Raw genomic sequence first — 26149 nt, forward strand, 5'->3', positions numbered from 1 at the left:
ACAGACACACACACACACACCCACACCCACACCCACACCCACACCCACACACACACACACACACACATTATCAGCCCGCTCAGGTCAACTGTAGGACAGAGGATTCTCCAATTGTTGACCTCCAACCGCTCCTGTCGCAAACTGCTGGAGTCCCCAGTTTATCCCCGAAGTATTTTCTTTCAGCCCTCCATCGAATTAATGAACTTCCCCTTCTTCTAGCCCCATCTCTTGGTATCTACTCTGGTACTGTACTTGCCCAACGGTTTTCGGCTCGTGTAACTTTATGGCCAGCGCAAGTCCATTTCTTCTTTATTTGAACTATCATATCTTTTACTCTAGTTTGTTCTGTTATACAGGTAGCCCGTTTTCTGTTCCTGATTGTTACTCCTAAGATTATTCGTTACGTGTTACGTTGAGCCGACATAAGTTTGCTGTCTATTTATTTATAGGTCGCCAAGTTTAAGCTCCGAATGCCATCACCGTCAGTATGCTCTGGTAGATTTTTCTTTTGAGGCTTAGAAGTAGTTAACTTTTAATTAATAAGCAGTGCTTGCCGAGTGCTCCCCAAGCCATACCTATTCTGCGCAGGCTTTCTCACACATGGTTGAGGTCAGCACTAGCCTTCTGTTCAAGATATATTATTTGACTTCTTCCAGCGTTAAGTTTCCTAAGCTGAAGAGAATGCCTCTGGCATGCTTATTCCTCATTGCTTCAAATTTCTTCATATTGTAATTCCCTAAACGTTGCTTTTGCTCTGCAGTCTCTCTCAGCAAAGCTATTCCGTCGGCCAAACTCAAATGGCTCAAGCATTCCCTGTTTATCAATAATCCTATGTTTTACCAGTCAAGTTTTTATAATATCCCCTCCCGACATGCTGTGAATAGATTTGGAGAGAAGGTATATCCCTGTCTTACTCCTTTTACGATTGGAAATTCATCGCTTCGCTTGTGGAAGGTAATCCTGTTTGTACATTCCTTATATGTGTTTTCTAGGACTGTTATGTAGGTTTCCTCAATTCAGTGGTCTTCAGCGCTTCACAAGCGGCTGCGATGAGTTCGGAATCAAGTGCTTCCTCGTAATCTATAGATGCCACGTAAAGGGGTTTAATGTACTCAGCGGAATTTTCTTTGACTTAGTTGATGACATTGATGTAATCCATGGTTGAGTACCCTTTCCCAAACGCCCCCTGTTGTCTAGGTTTTTGGGATCCGGGCTGTCACCTATGCGGATAACGATAACTTTGGTAAATAGCTTGTAAACAATTGAGGTTAGGCTGATGGGTCAGTAATTCTTGAGGTCCTTGGGATCTCCGTTTTTGAGAATGAGAGTAATGGTGGAGTTTTTCGCGGATCCGGGCACTTTTTGACTCTCAAAAATTCCGAAAATATCTCTGCAAGCTTTTTTAGTGCAATATCTTCTCCCTCCTCGAAAAAGATCGACGGTTATCCTGTCGTCACCTGTCGCTTTCTCCTATTTGCATGCTTTTGAGAGCTTTTTTAACTACTTCTTCAGTTACTGGTGGGATATCGCAAGTTGAGCTTGCTCTCTTCGTAGTTTTGCCTGGTTTAACGTCGCTGGTAAACAGCCTACTGTAGGATCGTTCTACTTTTATTATCTCGTCCAAGTTGTGCGTTGTGTTTCCCTACGTGCAACGCACGCACCTTGGCTAGTGAGGGGAGCTTAGCTGTACTACAAGAGGAGCTCTCGGACATTACCGGAATATGACAGGGTTAAGCGAAGTTAGATGCACCGGATTAGGCTTCGTGGAGCTCACTAGCGGGCATATTCTATGCTGCAGTGGACCCCAAGAGAATAAAGAACATTGGGTGGGATTTTTAATCCACAGAGAAAAATCAGGGAACGTGGAGGAGTTTCTAACCATTAGTGAGAAAGTCGCGGCTGTAGCGATGAGGCTAAACAAGCGGTAGAGGTTAAAGATAGTGCAAATATATGCGCCAACAGCCAGCTATGATGATGAAGCCGCACATAACTTCTACGCGAGCATGACGGAATCCCGTCTAGCCGGGAGGGTACCTTTGGAACAAAAACGAGACGCCGACCAGTCCAAATAAAGCGCAGCAATGCCTTGTTCACAATCTGTGAACAAGGCTCGTGAACAAGGCTTCCGTGCTGGAAGTCGAAACGTGAGTACATTTGTTTGGACTGGACTTTTTTTTTGTTCCAGCACGGAAGCCTCGTTCACAATCTGTGAACAAGGCTTGTGAACAAGGCTTCTGTGCTGGAAATGGAAACGTCAGTACGTTGTTTGGACTGGTCGGTGGCTCTTTTTTGTTCCGAATAACTTCTATGTGGGCGTCTAATCAGCTATGAGTAAGGCAACAACGCAGTTCACAATTGTGATTGGAGACTCTAACGCAAAGGCCGGTAAAGAGAAAATGGGAGAAAGGTTAGTTGGAAACTTCGGAATACACATTCGGAACAGTTAAGAAAACACTGGTGGGATTTGCATAAAGAAATACCCAGAGTATTTTGAAGACATTCTTCTACAAATGAAAGAATAGGAAATGGACGTGGAAAGTACCGATATTACAAATAAAAACGAAATTGACTTCATTTTAGGTAACAACCAGGGTATCGAGCATGACGTAGTGGTGCTAAGTAAAATTCAGAGCAGCGTTCATAGAATGGTTAGATGCAAACTAAGGCTTAATCTCAGAGGATAAACAAGGAAGCTTTTGAAGACTATTCAACCAGGAATTGAATCAGTCAGAGCCAGGTGGCAGGAGTTTAAAATAACTCGGCAAATAAATTCTCGCTTTTGAGCGAGGAGAACGAGGTCAGTGTAGACAGGCTAAGTGACAGTTCAACTTGGGCACTGATTGAATCAACAGCAGCTGTAGGAGAGGCAAAATATGGGGAACGCAATTGTGAAACTATGAAAACTAGTTGCCAATCATGAGAACATTATAAAGTGTCAAGCACAGCGGATCGGATTGAATTGGTTCATGGGAGCGGCTTTCGTCCAGCACTAAACATGAGTACGGATAATAATGATTATGATGACGATGATGATGATGATGATGATGAGGAGGAGGAGGAGGAGGAGGAGGAGGATGACGACAATGATGATTATGATGTAATAATCAAACACACTGAACCGGTTGGCGAACCGGTTCGGTACGTGATTTAGTTGAACCAGAACTCTTATCTAGAAAGTCATTCTACAAGAAAATCGGGCCGCAGATATTCTATTTATACTGGCAACGCATAAAATAGACGTTATTCCGATTTCACGAAGCTGTGCCCCGTTAAATTTTTCAAACACCTCTAAGTGTTGCAAAAGTGCGTGTGTTCGTGGCAACACCCAGAAAAAGTTGCAATTTCCAAAGAACGTCATGCAGCTAGCGAGTGCTAGGTGGTAGCTACAGTCGCTAAATGACTATAGGCATTTTTACAGCAGATTTTTCCGATAGATATATTCGGTGATCAGCTGCTTCGCACATTTATCTGGTGATTATGCGCTGCTAATCTTTTTTCTTCTTTTATGTTTCGTCCCCACCCCCTCACTGATGATGGATGAAGCGAAATCCAGATTTGAAGGTAAGTTAATAGAGTCACAGGTTTTATTATGTGAGCCGCGGTACTCCTTTTTATTGTATAAACTCGCAGAATTTTCCCTTCGGATATATCTGAAATCTACCCGTACGCCCGCCCTTACATGTTCGTTTGAGGAAAAAAGAAAACAACCGATAGGGTTGGTGTCGCCTTAAATGTTAAATATGTAAAATGTTATCTAGGTTACTTCATTTTGAATGTGCAGTATGTACCGCCAGTCAAGCTATGTCACGGCTGGCAGCTGGGTGTATGGGGTAGCTAAACTGTTATGAATGCTAGAAGTAAGCCGGAACACATGACCCTAAACTTACCGGTGTCGCGACTGAACAGCACTACCGAAAGCTACATCAAAACCACCTCGGCTGGTGGGAACGGGCGCCCCAATAGAGGCCGAGCTCTCCTCAGGGCACTTTTTCCATGCAGCCTCAAGCGCCCAATGGATATCGTATTCCGCGTACTAACATCTGCCCTGCCGGACTGCAGGAATTCCCTCGCTCGCTTTAGACATTTCCGCCTGAACGTAAACCTCCGTATTACTGTACGAATTGATTGGGACTCAATTTATGGGCTAAAGTATCTTGCCTTTTGCTTTCATCCAGCTTATACCTGACTCTGTCAAGCGTGTTATTAAAAAGCGATGATAATAAAGTGAGTAGTCGCTGAAAGCAGGAAGAACGAGGTAGAGGCGAAAATTTAGACGCATCAATTGTTAAGGAATATTTCGACTTAGTAGCTCTACAACGACAGCTGCCATGTCAGCACTAAATCTGACAACCGCGAAAAGTTGCATTATCTATGCAACTCACAGTACAGACGCAAAATTCATTTCGAATCAAGAGAGGCGATAGGTAATCTCTGGTGTCAAATGTATTTGTTGATATTGCAAGCTCAAATCTTCATTGACGCAGAGATTGCAGTGTAGTATTTTAGATGGAAGTTCATGAGCGGCTTCCAGTAATAAGGGTCGCTGAATGGCTGTTGTTGACAAAAAGTTGACCATAAAAATGCGTACGCTTTCTACACATTGAGCAGTCGACTTACAATTAAAATTTGACCATGTCTTTAACATAACTAGTAATTCGGCGGTTACTAAAGTGCGTTTCTGGCAAAAGTCTTGATCCCGTGTCAACGCGAACTCGGCCACTTTCCGGAGTGAAGTTAGGTCTAACTTGAAGCTTTGAACTCTAAGGTCACCCGCCGCTGTGGCTCCGTGGCTAAGGCGTTGCGCTGCTGAGCACGAGGTCCCTGTTTCGATTCCCGGCCGTGGCGGCCGCTTTTCTGATTGAGGCGAAAAGCAAAAGCACCCGTGTGTACGAGATTTTGATGCACGTGAAAGATCCCCAGGTGGTCAAAATTAATCCTTAGCCCTCCACTACGGCGCGCTTCATCGCCTGCGTTGCATCCGCGCGTTAAACCCCACAATCAATCAATCAATCAATCAATCAATCAATCAATCAATCAATCAATCAATCAATCAATCAATCAATCAATCAATCAATCAATCAATCAATCCACTGTAACGTCAACCTGTGACCACGGATAAACACTCGAGGAGTACGACGTTAGTTGGCCTCTTGATACGCTTCAAGTTACGTCTCATTTTTGCGTCTTATTTCTTATCAGACACCTTGGCAACCTAGCCTTTTACACCAGTCAGTTCTTCTTGCCTTGTGGTCGCGGGTTCGTTTCCCGGCCGCGGCGGCCGCTTTTCTGATGGAGGCGAAAAGCAAAAACGCCCGTGTGTACGAGATTTCGGCGCACGTTAAAGATCCCCAGGTGGTCAAAATTAATCCGGAGCCCTCCACTACGGCGCGCCTCATCGCCTGCGTTGCGTCGGCGCGTTAAACCCCACAATCAATCAATCAATCTTCTTGCCTTGTGTTTTACTTCTTGTTTGTTTTTACTGAAATGCCTTTATTTTACATTCTCTTTACTCTCACGTAATAACTCATCTGTGGAGTTCTTTGACCTCAGTTGGACTTGAGTCATTAAAACCCACGCATCATCATCATCAACCCACCATCGTCGAAGTTACATTTACGTAATATTCAGCCAACATGCAGGAACGCAATGGTGACTTCCCAAGCGTGTCAGTCGGAGAAATAAATCGAATAAGAAAAAAACTTTAAAGATAAAGTAAGGCGATGATAGTAGGACGAATCGTGGTTGGTGAGTGCAGGGTGTCGTGCTTAGCCTTGCAACCGCTACCTCACCCGGCACCGCCGAAATCACCAAAGAGCGAGGGCTCTCCGATGGATCTCAGATTACCGTCATGCCCGTCGACAGTTTAGCAATACAGGGTTATTAAAAGGGAATCTGTTTAGCAAAATCGTAATTTTTCCTGTCACCAGGTAAATATACCGAGAAACTGCCGAGCGCGCTCACGTTAGCACGCGCACATGAGCTCGGCCCTCACGGCAACCGCTTGGCAGTTAACAAAACCAAGAAAATGTCAAGCGCTCGTGTGTGCGAGCCTCACCACGTTCGCCCAGCGTCCTCGGCGCATTTTTGTCAAACCAAGCATACCCAGTTTGGAGGGTTGGCCAAGATTGCGGAGACCACCGGGCAGTTATAAAAACCAAGAAAATGACGCCAGCCCGAGTGTGCCTGCCTCGCGGCGACCGCCAAGCGTCACCGGCGCACGTTTATAAGTCAAAAATACCCACTTAAGTTGATTGGCCGAGACTGGCAGAAAAAAAAACTCCAGTGTTCGCCGCAATAGTCGCAACACTTTTTCGTAACGAGAAAGATACGCGATAGCGTACGCCGCGCTAACATGATGTCCAATGATTATCACTTCCAGAAAAACGAAGGAAGCTCACACCTATAGCAAGAATGATGAAGTAAAGTTCTTAAAGTAAAGAAGAGTAAAGTAAAGTAAAGAAGAGGCAAATTGGCTGCAATCGTGTTCTTAAACCTTCATGATGGTCGTGAAAGTTGCGTATACAGCTTCTCGACCTCAAACCTTTACGGGTTAGTGTGAGCTTCCTTCATTTTTCTTATTCGCAAACATCACAAAAAACGAGGTGGAATGCTGGCAACCTCCTAGGAATGGGAAGCTAAACGCACAGAATTGGACCTTCTGTCTGATCTTCTGTTGATTCTTGATGTCACTCTACTCCAGCCGCTGCCGCACCTTACTCCATAGCCGTTTTCACCCGCCGGCGGTCAAAACGAGCGCATTTGGAGCGGTTCTAGCCTTTTCGCCAGGCGTACATTCTGTCTTCCCCGCCAGCGACCAGCAACGCCATCCATCTTAATGTAAAATGAGGCTCTTAGCCCACGTGGAGGTGCATACAAGGCGGGTCTATACATTCCGCGGTCAGTCGCCTTTTCTCACAATCCTCACCAAAGTGTAGTGTTGGGCGAGTTGTTAGTTTATTGTAAAAGATACTACGGCGCGAAATGAAACACGGACACAGAAAGACGACGGGACGAGCGTTGACTTCCAATTAAATTTAATACAAAGAACCTTACACCTTTTATACACATTCTTCATATCAACGAAACTACAAAAAAATCCAATCTCTAGTATTACACCTCATATGACCATGCTGATACGGTTGTGTAATACTAGAGATTAGAATTTTTCGTAGTTATGTTAACTTGAAGAATGTGTATAAAATGTGCAAGGTTCTTCGTATTAAATTTAGTTGGAAGTCACCGGTCGTCCCGTCGTATTTCTGTGCCCATATTTTATTTCGAGCTGTAGCATCTTTCACAATCCTCCTTTGTCGCCGCTGTTTCCCGTTACGGGCTCGCGCTCAATCGATCTTTAACAGAAGCCTCCCCCTTCACTGTATTTTCTCCTTCCCTCTCTGCGCTCCTATTTTCGTTGCGATTCTGCGTACTTCAGGAGGACGTTCTATACCTCGCTTATTCCACAAAACAGAATTCAGAGGCTTTCGTGTTAAAAGCGTTTAGGTGTTCTCGTATTTTTATCGGTAGAACTTGACGCCACTTCACGCCCGTAATTAAGATACTTGTATTAACCTGCCATTATGTAATTCTGAAGATTTCTGTTTAAAATGCGTTAAATAAGAAACTCGTATTCCGTTCACCTTTCTTGCAGCTCTTACGGAAGGGTTTGAGGCAAACTTCGACCATGCTATCCTTTGTGGTAAGTGTAACGTGGCATGACGTTCTGATGCTGATCAAGAACGTTTGAGAAATTAAAATTTATTTTTAACAGAAAATTTTCGACGATATGACTAAGTAGTATTACGTATGTGGGGAAATTAAAAGACATTGGTCGTCACTGTTACTGTGCACTTAGCAGCAAAAGTTGAAATTTCATAGAACAGCTTCATGTTGTGGGGAACAAGCGAGCTGTGTTTTTAGTGTGAGATACTACAGTGAATAAGTATTTCGGCGTGTTCGCGGAAAGCAAGCACGACCAAATACTCAGGATGCTAACTGGGACACTGTTTACCTTCATTGTAGCAATATTTTAAAATAATTACGCCAAGAGAAAACATCCTAGCGAGCAAAAATATTTCATCATCAGCGAACTCCAACCAGAAAAAATAATTTATTTTGTCTTGACAAAGCAAAGTACAATACTTGTACCTATAGAGCCTCTTTATGTCTCAGTGTAAAACACGACACTGACTTTTTAAGCAGTTTCTTTTATTATGGTTTTATTTATTCAACACTCAATTCCAGTCCTATGAATCACTTGATGCCGCACGGGATATTGTTTTGGGTTTTTTGAGAACCGTCGGGTGTGGTTTAGCCACTTCGGAAGGCATAAATAAGGCCACGTCCCACAAGACTCCATTAAATGGTTTCTGTACTAATTTATGGTTGTTATTTAGTAGATTCAGCTCTCTCGTCGATGGTAATTGTTGCTTCAGAAGGGACGATGATGGAAAAGACGAAGATGTAACGACACCAAGTGAGGCCGCCCTGTCGTCTTAAGGTACATCCTCACTTGCGCGCAAAAAGCGGCGCGCAAAATACCCGTTCGGGGCAAGATTCCTCTGCCGCAAAAAAATAGCGCCGGGACCCATTTTTCGCAGCAGGGCGCTTTGCGCCTAACTCGGGTAGCCAATCAGCGCCCGGGTCTCGTGAGCGAGGTCATGTGAGCGAGGTCAGTGCTCTTCTCGGGGAGCTGGGCCGGCGCGGACAGCCGGCGAGCGCGCAGAAATGTTCTTCCCTGCTACACCGTCGGAGAGGGCGAGGACCGGTTTGAACGGCCGCCGCCTTTGCGCGCGCGCGCTCCCAGTAGTGTGGCCTCCAAAAAGCAGCAGCGTTTTTGCGCGCGCGGCCCTGCGCGCGCGCTGCGCCGCAAGTGAGGACGTACCTTTAAGCGGATTTACTCTAGTAAAAAACCAACGTTGTTAAATAGCTCAGTTACCAACTTGACGTTCTCTGCAGAAGACTTACTACTTGTATGTTGGAATCCTTTTCAAACATTTTCGAGGAATCAAAATTAGGAACTCTGGCGAACGCCACCTCTCTCAAGCCAGGGACTAATTTTTAATTTTTTTTAATCCTGCTGGCCTAGTGGCTAAGTCGTTTCACTGGACAGGAGTGTTCGAGTTCCAATTACGTCGCAAAATCAAAATGACATATTGCAACGAAATGTAAGTTCAGTTAGTAGGAGCCTTCGGCGCCGGTAAGGACCCCAAGAGATATACATTTTTCGAAGCAATTCACAGCTGGGCGCCTTACCCAACGATGTGAGAGTGCTGAACTAAGTGTGAGCAAGTGCTGGAAGGCCCTCTGTCTTTTTGTGTAAAGGGTTTGCAGTCTTCTGTTAATACTTAATTTTACATAAGTCAGCCTGGTCAGCATGTCAAAATTCCTGGTCTCATGTGGTGTTAAGTCATTACGTTATGTAAAAAAAACGGTACTTATTATCGATTACTTCATAATACGCAAGGAAAGGTAAATTGTTGTACGCAGAAACTCTCGCTAGGAAAGTCAAGGACTTACGTAGTCAGGGATTTCGGTTTCGATTAAACACTTCACCCATACCACCCCAGGTTTGCACCTACACGTGCTCTCAGCTTTCAGATTCATTTATAGTCTTTATTTTATCACCCTATGTGGCATGAGTCACAGGACCAAATATAATTATTATATTGGTTTGCTGACCTGTAGTGTATTGAAAAATAAAGGACGAATCACAATATTAGATTTAATTGAATTAGTTTTGATCAAATTCATCGAAGAGTTATTTCGCTCAAGAAGCACGAATTATTTTCATTTCAGGACTGTTTCAACAATCTGTACGAATGACCGGCTTCGACATTCAAAGCAGCATATGAACGCCAGGAAATAAAACAGCCTGCAAAAGTACCTTGGCACGCACAAATTTGTTTTGACAAATGTGTATGCAATTTACAGTCGATATTGTAATAAAAATAAGTGGAAGGTTTTTGGTGGACTTTTGAAAATGTGTGCAAAACCATTCCCACTACCTCATGAACATGACACTAGTCCCAATGCACACGGAAGCCCGAAACATGACGTTTCTCGCAGGCTCCTCACACACGGTTCTAAGTGTTCTTTGTGTTTTAACCGTCTCATCTATCATGTTTGCCAGCTTTAGCAGCGTCGCTGGCTGCTTGTCGTCAAAGAGAGTATATGTGTATCCTCATTTCGCAGCCTGCATTACTATTCTATCTTTTTTCATCTCCTTTGCCCTACATTCGTAACAAACTCCAATTGACAGTGTTTAAAAGTTATGACTGGACGCGTCAAGAAGCTGGACGCCGGACGTATGGAATAAAAACAGCGATGATGAGTCATCGCCATTGCAGCCGATTTTCGCCGCCCACTCGGGGCTCGGCGTGATGTCCACTTCTTGGCCCGTGCATTGCCATTTTCTGCTCTTGCAATGATTACTAAACCCACTTACAATATGCCGAACGCCTGATGATAACCTTAAATAGACCAGATGTTGTACCTTTCTGTGCGAGAAAAAGATATCAGAAGAAGCATGCCACGCATCGTACGTACGGTTTCACTATGCAAAAGTCAGTAAGGCAAAGTTCGTCACATTCAGGAAACTGTCCTCTTATTAGATGCGAAGCAGCTTATGGTGGCGCCTGTTCCATCCGCCGTTGTGTGGGCGCCTTTTTGGGGCGTCCACACCCCCACTGCGCATACCTTGCAGGCACCGGTGATGGTGACTTTGGCAGGTTGTTTTACAGTGCAAAAAACTGTAAAACAAAATTGGGCTACAGTTCGCTTTGCTCGCTAACATTTATATTTCCTTGGCATGTTTACATATATTCGTTAAAGAGAGGGAATCGTTGTTACAATAACTACACGATGCTTTAGTGATGAATGAATGAATAAATTTATTGTAAGCAAGGAAAGGAAAGACCACCAGCAGGCGTAGGTTGTCTCACCTAAAGGTGGACACCGGAACGCCTGCTGGTGGGGGGGGTGTGGGGAATGGGGAAACAGTTGTACAGGAAAGGCAGGATAGAGAGAAGGAGAGGTTACATACATACAAATATACAGGTCTAACAGAATATATATGTACAACATATACAAGGTAAACACTAAAACACGAAGGCAAAAAAAACACAAGAAAAAAAAACAACAAATACAATGCACCCACAACACACCGTTTTGTTTATGTGGGGAGAAAGCGGAGAGCCGGGAGGAGTCCTGAGGCATCCAGGTAGGACCCCAGGGCCTCATGTACTCCGTCCCGCTCTCTGGCACTGCCTGTTGGGTTACGTTGGATTAGTGATGTTGGATTATGTTGATTGTTGCTTGGGAAGCTTTTTCCTAGCGAAAACTGACCTTGCTATGATGTCCCGAATATTACGCTAGCAAGTGCTAAGCTTTTGGCTCTCCAATATTTAACACAAAAATTTTAAGAAAATTAAAAATGAACTAGCTTTCCAAATGCTTGAAAAACAGCTTTAATTTAAGAGCGGGCTTGGTAGAAAACTCCACCTTTCGTATCTTTTTTAGTCTTTGTCTAGCGAAAGACCGTTTTATATAATGGAGCTTCTGTGATAAATTCTATGTATTTACTAGGTGTCCTGGTTAAAAGAGCTTTCCCTTCCCCTTTCTTCTTCATGCAATAAAGTTTCACCTTTACCCAGAGTTTAATACATCAAAAATGTGTTCCCACCATGCCAAACTGATTCTCAGGGGACAAACGCTTCGTTCCACGTTGATATTTTTTTGATGCCATTCTTGTTCATTCGTATGTAACTCTCCGCTCTCAGCGTCAATAACTATCGACGTGGAAGACGCGAGGATTGCTGTTTTTTTCGCTGGGGTGGTCGTTGTGAGAAGGACGACCACATGCAAAGGTTCCTTGCTCTGTACGTTTAGGTTGCAAGTAAGGAAATATAAAGTGCAGCGGGTGTATGGAAACTAACATAAAAAGACAATATGCCGACATGGATATGTAGCAAATCAGATGTTATGATGAGGGTGATGTCGCAGTACCGGACCCGATCACAGGAAAAAAAACATGGACTCCGAGTCCGTGCTCCACCTCGTTTTGCTGCAGCTGTTCCACTGTGCCGCTACGGGGCTGTCGCCTTGCAGGACATGAAAATCTGCTGCAATACATCCCTGCGATATTTCATTACACACACATATATGTGTGTGTATATGCTCCAAGCGAGCAACAATCTTAGCAGATATATATATATATATATATATATATATATATATATATATATATATATATATATATATATATATATATATATATATATATATATATATATATATTTATATATATATATATATATATTTATATATATATAGCGAATCCGAATAGCAAATAAGGGTCTCGTTGAAATAACACAGAAATAAGGGTTGGCAGTCAAGAAAAAGCTCGGAAAGCAAAGGGGAGGCTGTGGTAGGTCTTCGAAACAGTTAAAGAATTCGGAAAGCACGAAAGAAAGTGGAGAAAAAAATGCCCGCCGTGTGGGATCCGAACCTACGACCTCCAGAATACCGGTCTGGTGGGATGACCACGACGCTACCGGCGGGGCTAATTTCCCCTCCACTTTCTGGGGTATTTATGCTAAGGTATTTTTTCTTTCCTGCGCTTTGGGATGGTAGCCAGTGCCACTCGGACTACTCGGGATGAAGGGGACATTCTTTTTAACCCCCCGGGCCGTGACTCGAGTGTCTACGACCTGTCGAGAGTGGTCGACCAGCGTTGAACCCTCTTAAGCTCCCTATGCTACCAAGACTGCCAGAACAGAAGCCCTTGCTATGCATATAGCGAATCAGAATAGGAAATGAGGGGCTGGTTGAAATAAGACAGAAATAAGTCTCGGCAGTCAAGAAAAACCTCGGAAAGCAAACGGGAGGTTGTGGTAGGTCATTGAAACAGATAAAGAATTTGGAAAGAAGAAAGTTTTTTTTCTCCACTTTCTCCACTCCCGCACTTGTACCTACAACCTTGCGTTATTGTGACTCCCGACTAGTGATTAAATCACCTAGAACTTTTTTATAAACTAGCGCCCGCACCACAATATATTTTCCCGGCGAAATATGGTTTGCAACCCTTAATGGTAAAAACCCGAACAAAATGGCTCCACTCAAATCAACGCGTGCGATATCAAAAACCCTACGAAAACGGAGAAGCAAGACGGTCGTATGTACAGAACTCTGATCATATTAGCTAGGCGAAGAGAAAATGGATGGAAAAGTGCTGTGAGCGCAAGTGCTAGCCTTCTAGAGTTCGCGTTCCGCCTATAGCGCTCTGGTTTTCTTTCCAAAGGGTAAGCTAAGTTGTTCCTCAATTTTAGTGTAATAAACTCGTCAGGAACGGCCCAATATACTTCGAATAATCAAGCCACGCGTGTTCAACGCATTCGAGGCATCCGCAGCTCCGTAATCCCGTCATAAAGGAAGCTGTCTCTTGTACGGCGACAGGCATGGCTGGATGCTGAATGCGTCGATCCGACCGCATGGAATACCCAGTTGGCCAACAGCAGCGGAGGCACTAGAGCACCACTCTTCCCGACGACATTCACCGTGCAGAGGACGGTGAGTTCGTTGATCTAGTGCAAAACTGAGGGACCCAATCGGGGAACAGAAGTTAAATCACTCCAACGCCACAGCCCACCCCGTGAAAGTACTGTATGCATTTGGAAGCACCTTTAAAGCCCTTTACGAATAGTTTCAGAAAAACAAGATCGACCTAGCGTGGCTTCAGTATGCGAAAAGAAACTTTTTAGCCTTCTACAACTACGTAAAGTGTCATGGAAAGTCTGACCTATACCTAGAGGTCATCACACACATTAAGTGGCTGCTTCACATGTGAATAGCAAAAAAGAGCAGCCTTAAACCTCGATATAGACTACATCGGCACAATACAGGCTACAATTTCCCCCCCTTTAATGCAACAACGTTGCTTTCGACCGTGATTGCCGCTCTTAGTTCATATCACCGGGGCGTAAGCAGCTGTTAACTACAGGTGAGTGAACAACTTAAAGAATGCGAACAAAGCTGCTGAACTGGCTTACTCTATTTCTATGGCGTTTTTCTCCTCACGCCTTTCGGCGTATCTTCGCGAGCAATCAAAACGCGAGCGGAGAGAAAGTTCAAAGAAGACGAGCAAACCGAAGGAGTAACCACAATGTTTAACGAGGGGAAGATGGAATGGATGAACAAGTGAAGGCGTCCTAAGCATCCTCTTCCAAAACAACAAACATCATAATAAAGTATTTGTCACTGTTGTTGAACAGTACGCCCAATATATCTACGAATGCAAGAAGCGCCTACACCAACAATTATGAAGGCTACCATAGAAATGTGCCTCCTGCGAAGGAATTGCAGTGATAGCCCAGAAAATAAGGTCTACCACTGTAATTGCATGTCTTTAAACATTGTTTTTTTTTTCTGGTCTGGTGCGATTTTTTCAGATCCTCCAGAATTATCGAAGCACTCAGTGCGTGTAAAAAAAAGCGTACTGCCCGAGTACGGTTAATTATTTCCGTTTATGGCTACCGCTGGCATTACTCTTTTCCCCACATTCATCTCAATTCCAGCGAAACATCGCGCCGTTAGACTTTCTTCACGACCTAAAAAGATCACGCAATGGAATGAGTTAAAATGTTATTCTTTCACGGAAGCCTGATTCACGTAAACACCATTAACAAGCGTACTGCAGACTACGACCTTGAGAGCTTGTTTAGAACTGATGGATCGCCCTGCAAGAAATCTGCGTTTTCCCCACTTGTTTATAATCTGCGCGCATTATAGACGTCACACAAGCAAACCGCACAGCTTGAACTAAATTTTTCTTAGTCTTGAAAGAAGAGAAAAATTTTGAAGCGGTTTTGAATGCACGGTGCTACTATAGTTGACAGAAAAAATGGTCAAATATGGGTTGATCGATCTCTCGGGAGAAACTTCCCCATAAAGTGCCCGTAAACACTGCTGCCTTCTAAATTTACTTCGTCCTGAAGAGAAAAGCTAAGCGCGAAAGCTTAAGCCAAATGCGTGAGCACACAAGAAAAACAACAGACTCTCAAAACACCGTGCAGCAATCATGAAATTTTTTTCTAACTTACGAAGTACTCGTTGAACGTGGCGTTAATTGGGCCCCATGCGTTCAAAGTCCACGAAAAACTCAGTCATACATTTTTTCGCTACGCACATCAGGTAACTAAGAAACTTGTTCCAAGGCTTCTCGTTTCTCTTTTTTCTAACCACCTTTAGGGTGGTGAGGAACATTTCAGTGAATAGCCAGATATCTGGGCCGTGAAAATTACAATTACATCCTCAATTAAACAAGTGGCGGAAACAAACTGTTTATTCTTAGCTGCGTGGCAAAGCAATAATAGAGAGATTAGAGAACTTGGCCACACTGAAAATTGGTTATCTATGCATAAGAATGTAACGGTTGCAGAGTGACTTCATACTAAAAGTTTCCTAATACAATGAATAAATATGAGTGCTACATTCTTGTTTTAATTTATTTTGAAAGGTGCTTTGACGATATGGCTTTTTGTGCACAGTGAAAGTGTAATAACCATACGTGTTTTTCGTGACATTCAAATTTCCGTAAAAATGTTTAGGTTTTCTTTTTCAGAACGTTAATTTAACTAGGAAGGATTCTTTGCCGAAAAATCGCAAAACATTTGATTCGTTCACTCACTTATTCCACGATGCTTGTTTTTTCCCTTTCATCAGCTGATGTAGACGCTACCTCTATAAAATAAATGTTAATCTGTAAATATTTGGCTGAGCTGCCCGCGCTTAAGACTTCCTTAAAAGGAAGCTTTATAAAAAAAATTAAATGCATACAAAACATTTTAAGCCTATTTATTCTTCTCTAAAAATTCATTTCATCCTTGTACCAGAAGCTGAAGCTGAAGATTAGGCGAGCTCGTGCATTTAAAAATTAACAGCGACCGACAGCAATACGCGCGCAAGAAAGTACTCAAACAAGCAGCACTACCCTACTCTCTTTTCAGCACTGCGCTTCTCCTGACAGTGCCAGCCCCGTAACCTACCACGGCTTTTTCTTTTCAGCTCCCGAATAATTTCCTAGGAGGGCTTTCGGGCACCGGTTTATAGCCTATGCATCGTCGAATCAATAACTTCTAGCTAAGGAGTGCCTCCAGGTATGTTACGATTTTGGGGAGAACGGCCTACCGGCAGTTGACTACTGAAGAGTTGGCCATGGCGGAGCGAACTAGGGATGTCTCAAAAAAGTTTCTCTCTCTTCCTCTACCCTTCTTTGTGCTTCCTTTGTTTTTTTGTTTTTGTACCTGTTTTGTTTTTTTGTTTTTGTTTTGTATTCTGTTTTGTACCTTTCAAGTATTGTGTAACGAAAAAAACACTCCTTCTCCTCAACCAGATTTAAAGAGACACTGAAGTGATTTGTAAACATCGCGCGATTACGAGCGCAAATTCTAGTCCGGAGTCCCTAGGCCCTGTTTCGACCACTATGAGCACGTTTACGCGAATTTATTTAGTAGAAAAATCAATTCGCAAATGCTGTCCTCCTTTCTGTACCCTCGCTCATTTTCTGTGGAGTATTCGTGTGACGTCAGCAGGAGATGAGCTGGCAATTGGCAGCGCTACTGCACGGCTCGCCGACCTTCCGCGACCGAGTCCGTTTAGTCCGCCGGCCGCCGACGGGTCATGGCAATTCGCTCGATAAGTTGAAACTAAGCCACAACACGTTTGTAAATGGAAGAATGTGCATTTCCTTACTTTGTTAGTTTGTACACTGTATCTAGGTCGAAGTCAAGGTCGCTTCACACAAGCGCTGCACAAGCGCACGTTCATGCGACGCTTCGCTGACTGGTACGCCAGCAGGAAAATATAAGGCCACTTGAAGGCGGGAGAAGAGTCAGCAAAGTCAATATAGGTACTAAGGAAATAAAATAAACTAAAACTTTTACCGTACAGCGTAAAACTAGGGTGCAGCAAGCACTTTTTTGCGCTCGGCGAACAAGCACAGCGGTCAGCAGCACGACTACGCATCTGCGAACGCTTTTCCGTCTAAGAAATGCAATTGCAAGACGTGAGATATTGCGGAAACTTGGGGGACGGTTACTGCACGAGCGCAATACAACAAGTAGTCACCTAAGCTGCTTGAAATGGTAAAACTAAATATAAAGTGTAACATGGTTATACATTATATACCGTATATTTCCAAGGTCAGCAGCGCTCGCCCGTGGCTGAATTGTCTGGAGCTCTAAGTATGTTACTGCAACTGTTTTGCAAGTCACCAGTCTTAATCCCCGGGGGTACATTCTTTTTTTTATAAGTTGACTTTTTCGTTTTCGGCAGATGTTTTCTATACTGAGTTCACCTTTGTATGGGCCGTAACGTTCGCTGCTCCACGAACTAGTTCACAAAACGCGCGCAGGCTGACACTGGCGCGCAAGCAAGTTCTCGTTGGCGTGCCGTTGCCATAAGCACCGACTGCTTGCGGGAAGTGGGCTCAGGCCAGAATCCACAGACCCTTGACCTGGTGCGAACACGCTCTTTAGAATACAGGCATGAGTGAGGCAAGCTCCAAATATGGGGGAAAAGCGCACGGCATTTGAGCGTCTGCGGGGACGCGGAGGACGTTCACCCACTGCGTAGGCCTCGGGTAGTGATTGTTACGATTCCAAGCCGTCCTTGGAGGCTTATCTTATGCATTTCACAGCCGACAAAATGGCAGAAGCGCAGTTCGATGACTACTGAGATATCGGGAATGCCCATCCAACGATGCTGTCAGATGTCAAGCATGTTGTTTTACAGAACCGAAACCGAAACTTGTTTGAATGCTAAGCAATCACGGTGCGTCTCCTCCCGTCGTCACAGCCTTTAGTTGGTGCAGCCGCCGCAAACCGCGCATGGTAGTTTTTCTTCTTTCGTGCTTTGTAAAATAATTACAGACTTGTCAATCGAATAAACGATGAAAAATTTGCTAATTTGAGCCAGTCTATGCAGTGCAAGCAAAAACGGGAGCTTGACAAATTCACTTCGGTGTCCCGTTTTTGCCTAGCGACTGACCCCGGATGCTGGAACAGCACGCCTGGTCAAAACAAAACTAGCAAAAGGAAATACACCATAGTTCGCAGTAATGGTACAGGTAATGTAAAAGTAAGACCATTCCAATTTAATTTCATGAACAGCCCACACTACCAACCATCCATCAAATAGGTATGCTTGGGGGTACTCACTTTAGTGCTAACTTCTGAACCGATGATGATTTTGTCGCATTTCACGTAATTTCAGCAAGCCGGCTTTTGTGAAGCTTTTATAGCCCTCACGCAAAATTCTCCGTGGAAATGAAATGTTTTTTGATGAAATGATGCGCGAAGAAATTGAGAACCTTGAATACATAATGCCAAAAAAAAAAAACTACAAACATAAACCTGTGCGTTTTGGGAGTAACACAAAAATATTTTTTTGTATTTTGTTGAAATTGGGCCGCTGTTAAAAAGAATAAAAGAGTTCAGGTATCACGATGTTTTCAAACAAAAGAAAATGTTAAAGGACATGGAAATGCAACAACCGCAATCAGGCTACTTTCTCCGTCGCTGTTGTGCAAAAAAGTGCTCACGCGCTGCGAAAGTCGTTAAGGGTCATAGAACAATGAGGGCGCAAAATAAAACGCACAAAAAAGACCCCAAGAAGAAGTTTCTTGTGAAAAAAGGCACAGCTTAAAAAACAGTACGATAATTTGCGAAGCTCACCGCCAAGGACATTAACCCTACGTTGTGCCTTTATTTTGAGGCTTTCATTTTCCCAGCCATGCGAATGAATGCTGATCTCAAAACCCTTTGTCAATTTACAGTAAAAGAAAAAGTTTCCCTTGGCAAGAATGCTGGAAGGGAATTCTGTGTTTAGTGCACGCTGTTCTCATCACGCAAAAGTCAGCACAAATTGTTTCCGAAGATAATTTTTATTTCTGTGTTTCGTTTTTTACTTTTTGTGGGATTTCTGTATTTCTCAACAGAGAGCGTTGATTACGACAATCTTTTCAAGCAATCCCGCACTGGCTGAAGGGAAGCCTCAATGTCTTTGTTTCTGAAGACTGGGGGCCAAGATGTCCTCAGAGAACGTTCAGTTCGTATTCCTTAAAATTCTCGCGCAAGTGCCAGCTCGGGAAGTCTGCACCAAATACCATAAAAGCCTGCGCTGGATTTTGAACAGCTCACTGCGCTTCCCTGCAAACGCTTTGAAATTTTTCTAGCCTACGTTTCATTTTTGAATTATAACTTCGGCATATGTTTTCAATCTCTTGAGTTGTGTTCCGTGTTTTTCTTAGCATGGCTCTGCTTCAGAATATTAAAAAGCTGCTGTCCAGTGTAAGTGCATTTGACGCTGCCTTTCTACCACTAATTACGTGATTGTAGAAGTTCGGGACAAAGAAAGAACCTGGTATGATAACCGACACAGATTTAGAAAATATGTTCAAGTCGCCATCAGCAACTTCACACTCCTCCGGCCCTCCACTCTTCCTGTAATGATACAGCAACAATACAAATATCCAAACTGCACTCGGTTACGTGCCGTAAAAACAACGTCTTTTTTATTTTTTTGCACTTTATCGGTTTTAAATTAAAAGCGAGAAAGTATCTGAAAAAACTGGACGCCCTACTCGAAGAAGTTTGTCGGGTGCGGTTCTCAATTTCCAATACGCTTTTTGCCGATATAACTGATGGACACGTTTTCATATCCGGTATAAAGAATTACGACGGATCCAAAGTGTCCAATCAAGTCGTCCTATATCAAATCAAATCAAATCATTTATTTTGCCATCATACATAGTAGATGGGAGGGCGGCGAGAAAAAAGCTGCTCACAGGCAGCTTGACCAGCCCACAGCCCCTGATTTATTTGGTTCAGCGCAGCTTCACGGTTGCACATCAGTACAGTGCATGTACGCGGCAGTATAAATGAACTGAACACACTGGAGAAAAAAAAAACCCTCTCCATTCCTTGGGAGAAGAGCCTACGTTTTTTTTTTTTATGGGAAGAGAACAGTGTCGTGTTTACACTTATACGCCTCCCAGCAGAAGCAATCACTAATAACGCAGAAAATTCCATCTGCTTCAAAACAGGCAGCGCCAGACGGTGCTATGTGTCTCAACATGCTGGGAACGACCAACCGAGATACGCGGACTTTGACAAAGTGCTTTCCTAAGAAAAACTATCACTGTTTCTTGTTCATTAAAATCAGAACCTTATTGAGAATACTGTAATAAATTAGACGGAACGTTTTGAACGCATGCATGAAGTCAAATTCGCTTGCCTCATGTAAACGTAACTGCTCAATCTTCCCTTTCTTTTCCCATTCCCCACCCTGCACCCCGACACTTATGGCCTTCCTTGGCTTGCGTACATTCCGCCAACAAGTAAACAAAGGCCATATAGGACAAGGACAAGAAACAAACCGCAACAAAGTCAATTAACAAAGTACAACAAAATCAACTAAGGACAAGCACAGCAGGGCCGACCCTCCAGTCGTGCCCCATTCTTTATCGCTGCCAAACGATCGCGATACTTTTAAAGCGAAGTTGGTTATGACTGGGGTGCCGTGCATTTTTGTGTACATGTGCTAAAGCGCCTTGTGACTGAGATGAATTTATCGAACATACTTTGACCAAATGCTTCTCGGGCCGTACCGGACCAACCGACTCACTGATCAACACCCAGCCGGATATGCAGGATCTGGGGACTTAAAAATTCCGATGTGGGTTTGCATCAAGCCATAAGGGCTACCTTTGGCTGAATTTTTCGGAAATTCCAGCCGTTAAATAAAAAAAGGAGGAAAATGTGCTTTCTCACTCTTGTAATTTTCCCTCCAATCAAGTGAGACATCGAAGTGGTTTTTGCTGATTTAGGTTGCCCGTAAAACTATCTAAAGTGTATCTTAAGGGTCCCGGCCTAACCAAACACTATGCTGCGAATCTGCATTTTGGAATAAATTGCGCGTTCTCACAGATTGCCCTATATGTGTTCGGCCGGATATTATATTAATTAGTTTTTACAAGAAAATGTCACTCATTCACATATACAAAAACTATTTCAATGATCTTGCTCTAAAAGCCGCTAAAAGAGCGAGAAGGATTTTTGAAATGACACCCCTAACGTACTAAAATTTCTAAAAGGTAACATTAACGCCCTAGCGAAATTGCTGGTCCTAAACTGACTCAAAATTTCCGGATCATGCTCAGTGCGAATAGATTTTCAAAAACAAATTGCTTCCCTAAGAGAGCAATTAGGGCGCAAGCATTTTCTTCTTTATGCCTACTTACTTATATGGTGGCCCGTTCCATTATGAAATTCGTTTTGCTGATATAGGTACCCAATTCAAGTGCCTAAAGAGGAAGTTTCGCCTAAGCAATCCCTCAAAGTAGATATTTGTGCGGGTGGTCAACTCCGTGTCTTGACAGATGTCTTAATAAGTATAGCGCCCACACATATATCCAGTTGTTTTGGCTCACAAACGGTGCCAACACAAATGCTGAAAAACATGTTTAAGGATTTCGTGCTGCTAAATATGTGAAAGCAACAGCAGAATTTGTTGAAGGTGCCCCCCTCATGCAGTAACAATGGCCAGGATGTGTTATCAACACGCAGCACGATGTGCGGGTGTTACAGACCTGAAATGTCGGAAGCACGTTTTTATTATGCAGGAGTAGCTCAGATAGGCTATTTATTACTACAGTCACAAGAAAGAGAGAACAAGTGGCCACGTATCGGCTTCCCTCGCTGAACATATCGCCGAAAGATGAGGCTGCAGCCATCGTAGAACTGTGACTACGGCTCCACAGTACTCCATTCACCTATCGTGTTCTTTTTCCCCCTGGAAACTAATATGATGGAGTTCTGTTTGATTCAATTGCATTTGAAAAGCGGGCCTCGCTGGCCTCAATTGGGTGACCGCGCAGCGTCCCCTTCACACGTTTGTCAAGCTAAGGATCTACCCACTTAGAGAGATTGGCGAAGCTTGGCCAAAAAACTGCGGCTTTCGCCGTAATCATGGCAACATTTGCTGGGAACGAGAAAAACTCCAACGTTGACCGTAATCGTGACAACACTTGCTAGGACCGAGAAAAACTCGTCATAGCCTAGGCCCTCCACGGTGATGTCCAATAATTGTCACTTCCAAAAAACGAAGAAAGCTAACCCCCATCAATGATGGAGTAAAGGTCATTGCGCAGCGAAGAAGAAGACGAAAATCGGCTGGAATCGGGAATTAAACTAGAGTGATTGCAAAGAAGGTTGTGTACAGCTTTGCTACCTTCAAGTTTTACACGTTAGTTTGGAGTTTTTTTTTATCCTTCTAGGTAAGTCATTAAATAATAACTGGCGCTTTTGTTTCTAATATCAGTCATCATTTTCAATTATTATTTGTGAAACGTTGCGTAGAATCAACCCCTCTTGGGCGTAAGACGTTGTGTTTCGCCACCAATAAAACACAACTAAAAATTGCTCATGCACTAGTACTCCACAGGCTGTGATACTCATGCGCTACGGTGTGGCCTTTACAAGTCGCGGATTTCTTGCCCACACAAGAAGAAAGGGTGATAAAAGACTGCACAAGAAGCAACGTATTGGTGCTTATGTTATTGTTTACGATGAATGCGTTTATACGCGCAACACCTAAAATGAAACACAATTTCACGGTATTGCGTAAACAAAGTAGGAAGAATAGCAAGGAGAAATAGCCCGGGAGTAACTTTTTTTATATTTCATAGAGCAAATTCATCAGCCACAGTAGAAACGAAGGCTTTATAGACACAAGAATGGTCATTAACATGAGTATAGATACGTTGGCGTGATTTCCAATTCGTTTTCATGCTATGTTACAGATCACGCTGAGAAAGTTTATTAGCCTTATCGTTATTTTTTAATGAGAGATATTAATAGTCCTTGAATGAGTATATATAACGGCGAGAAAGAAAGCGGGCGAAATGGGGACATTGCAGAAGACAAAAAAAATGCAGACACTCATATCGACTCGAGATGTTCCTTGGTTTTGTGTCCTTTCTTTACAGGTTGTATGAATGCGAGAACACGTCCACGCTGCTACTGTAACGCATAACTGCCTTTGCAACTTAGGTATAGGTTCACCACAACAAAATAACAGGAGATCACAAACAAAGTATTGTGAAATCCGAATGCTTATTATGTATTTGCATGAAAAATTTGTATACAAATCAAATATATTACCCGGTATAGCAAACCAAGGATAAAACACCTTTTTTACGCTATACGATGCATTAAGTACACCCAAATTATAGACAGATGAAAGCAAATTCAAAAACACAAATTCAATTTCAAGCATGTAGAAGTTTTAATCTTTCATAGATGGGATCATAGCTGTAACTTCAGGCAGTGCACCAGAGGCGCACCCAGTCCATTCTGCCTTTGTTTCGCGCTTAGATTTAGAAAGGCGATGGCCCTAAAACCCGACAAAATACCCATCTTTTTACAGTATTAAGAGCATTTAAATATTCTACGTGACAGCAATAGTTAGAATTCCATAAGCAATCCCTGGATGAAAACTCGGCTTTTGCTGCAGTCGCGGCGTCCTGATCGGAAAGGTAACATGTTAACCAGACCTCTTAGCATAAAAGCTCAGTTGTCCAAACATAATTATAAAAGCAAGAGCCCGAGCTACAGAGTAGGCTGCGACTTCTTACATGTTTAAAACAGCTTAGCCGTTAGATGATGCGTTGTTGTCGATGATTTTATATATGTACCCAAAAATGATGACACCATATGAATATAAACACGACCAACAAAGCTTAGGCCTGTGGTGAAAATAACATAGGTCGCCAAGCTCACTCACGAGTGCACTCCCACATCATCCACTCACCACCACTCACAAGTGAGTGTGCGTGAGAGTCTCCGTCATATAGGGCTAGCGAGTGAGTGTGAACGCCATCCTCGTTGAGCCCAAGCGTCACCCCAGAGATTGGGCGCCAATCTTGGTGAGCACCGCTCACCACTTACTATTAATAAAAAGGCAGTAAAATGTAGTGACGGCTGTATTTACTAACTTTTTACGAACTTTACTACCCCAACGAGCAGTACATAAGTTCTGCCACTCAGTATAGACTTTAAATGCTATCGTCACTAGTCTACACCGCGCACTTTGTAACGGCTGCTTATTTGATACTATTTATTTGATACATTCATTGATGCTAACATTTGTCAAGTAGAAATGCTCCAAGCCGTACACAACTACAGCACTTTTGCCACACCACCTCAGGATTAAAAACGTTTTTGTGAATCCGCATGCTGTTTTGTATATGCTCACACTAAAAATCATAATTTAAAAATTGTCGCTACAATGTTTCATTTTTGCGACACGCCCAACGATTATATGAGAGGTCTTTCCGCTGCTGGCTATGAAAGCAAGGCAAGAAGAAGAAGTTCAAAGGTAATTAAGTATATACGCGCTCTCCTTGTGCAACCCGTTGGTTTTCTTGCAATTAATTTGTGGTCCACGAGCGAGTTCTGCGTGTTGAATGTGTCTGTATATCGTGCTGCGCGCACAGCTGATCCAGTTTGTTACGCATAGCCGTTCTGCCCACACGCTTACCTTATTGTGTTAAGCATCTATAGAATTTTAGGCTGTTTACAAGCACTGCTTTTCTATCCTTACGCGCTGTTTTAGTCGAAAGGCCTTCTAATGATGTGTGCCGTTGGACAAGATTCCTACACTCTTTCCGGCCAAAAGGATACGAAAAAAAAAAATTTCGGGCCATCTCCACTTACGTGAACCCTGGGGAGCGGCGAAGCCCGCAGTGTAGTATAAGTGTATTCTTGGCTCCTTGGCGTTTTTTTTTTCTTTTAAGTGGAAGTTTATTTCATGAAAGCAATACAAACATATTGGTATACAGACGTGGAGATGAAACTGTTGGGCACTAGTGGTATACGAGCTTTTCTGTAAGTCTCATGTCTTAAAAGCACAAAGCGTTCCAGTGCGAGGAGTTAGATAATGAGTGTCCCGGTGGGTTCTTTTAGAATGCGTTATGTTGTAGCGCGATACGTTGGCATACGAGTGTCCCAGTCTTTTAGTACCGTGACCACATGATACGAGATACGGCGACGACGACAGCGGACGGAGACAGGCCGAGCCACTAAAAGTGGTGGGTACACACTAGATTAGGGTCGCGATTTTTTCTAGGTTATGCAGGGCCAGTTATAAAAAGCATGAAGCTGAGGGGAGGGTTATTCACTAGGACATCCCTGCCGTGGGAAGTTCTGCTTACTGGCTGCTTCAGTTAGTAAATCTTACTAGTCCCTTTCTACTACCTCCATGTACAAAATACCTAGTGCATGCTGTGACAGTTATCTGGTTCGTATTCCGTTAGTAAATTCTACCATCGTTTCGTAAGAGTGCTCCCCAGTCACGAGTCGTGAGTCTCGCGCACCACAGACGAGTATTAGCGCACCCCCTCCCCCCTTAACCAGTGAGTGGTGAGAGGTGCTCTAGAGTGGTACCGGCCACTCGTGAGTCGCACCGGCTTTCCCTGAACATGATTCATGCATATCACAGAAGCTCACATTGTATGCCATCGCAAAATTACCTTGCTACTCAGATAAATATCTGCAAGAATATTTTGTGCAAATCTGCGAGAAAACTAAATAAATATCTCCTAGATAAATTGTTTAAAGAAATATGCGTAATAGTATTCAGGCGGGAACTAACCACAATAAGAGCACAGAGAACTCTTTGGAAACATTTTCTTAGAGATCTTGAAGAAAAACAAAGCAGTAAAATGGGGTCGACGAACCATCCTTAGTAGATGCATTGCAGGGAAATCACTTCCACAAAATTAAGTTCGTTTATGATTACGCGTAATAAAAACAATAGGAACGCCCTCAAACCTGCAATTAATTTAAACAGCTGCCCTTGTTTTTGTTTTCATGTGAGTCATTATTAGGCGAGAATCTCTCTTTCTACTGAAATCTCCCAGCAGTGAAATGATACTGTGCTTAACTGTCCATCTGCTGCTATGTCCGCCCACCGAAAATTCGTTTAAAAATAACCCCTTACGAACGTGTTATTCTTTCTATTACGTTCAGTATATTTTTGTTTTCTATAATTGATTTCTTGTCGATTCGTTACCACACTTTTTATTTGAGAAATT

General features: G+C 43.3%; 1 long non-coding RNA gene across 1 annotated transcript; it reads left to right on the forward strand.

Moving 5' to 3' along the window:
• The first annotated feature begins 3540 nt into the window (after positions 1 to 3540).
• Positions 3541 to 9958, forward strand: LOC144180408 (uncharacterized). Its single transcript, XR_013324405.1, has 3 exons — positions 3541 to 3561; positions 7649 to 7696; positions 9796 to 9958. It is a non-coding gene; the product is annotated as an uncharacterized LOC144180408 (long non-coding RNA).
• The last annotated feature ends 16191 nt before the right edge of the window (positions 9959 to 26149 follow it).

The sequence above is a fragment of the Haemaphysalis longicornis genome, unplaced genomic scaffold, assembly GCF_048455015.1.
Source record: "Haemaphysalis longicornis isolate Haplotype H1 unplaced genomic scaffold, Haemaphysalis longicornis Haplotype H1 scaffold_4, whole genome shotgun sequence".
In the NCBI taxonomy this organism is placed as follows: Eukaryota; Metazoa; Arthropoda; class Arachnida; order Ixodida; family Ixodidae; genus Haemaphysalis; species Haemaphysalis longicornis.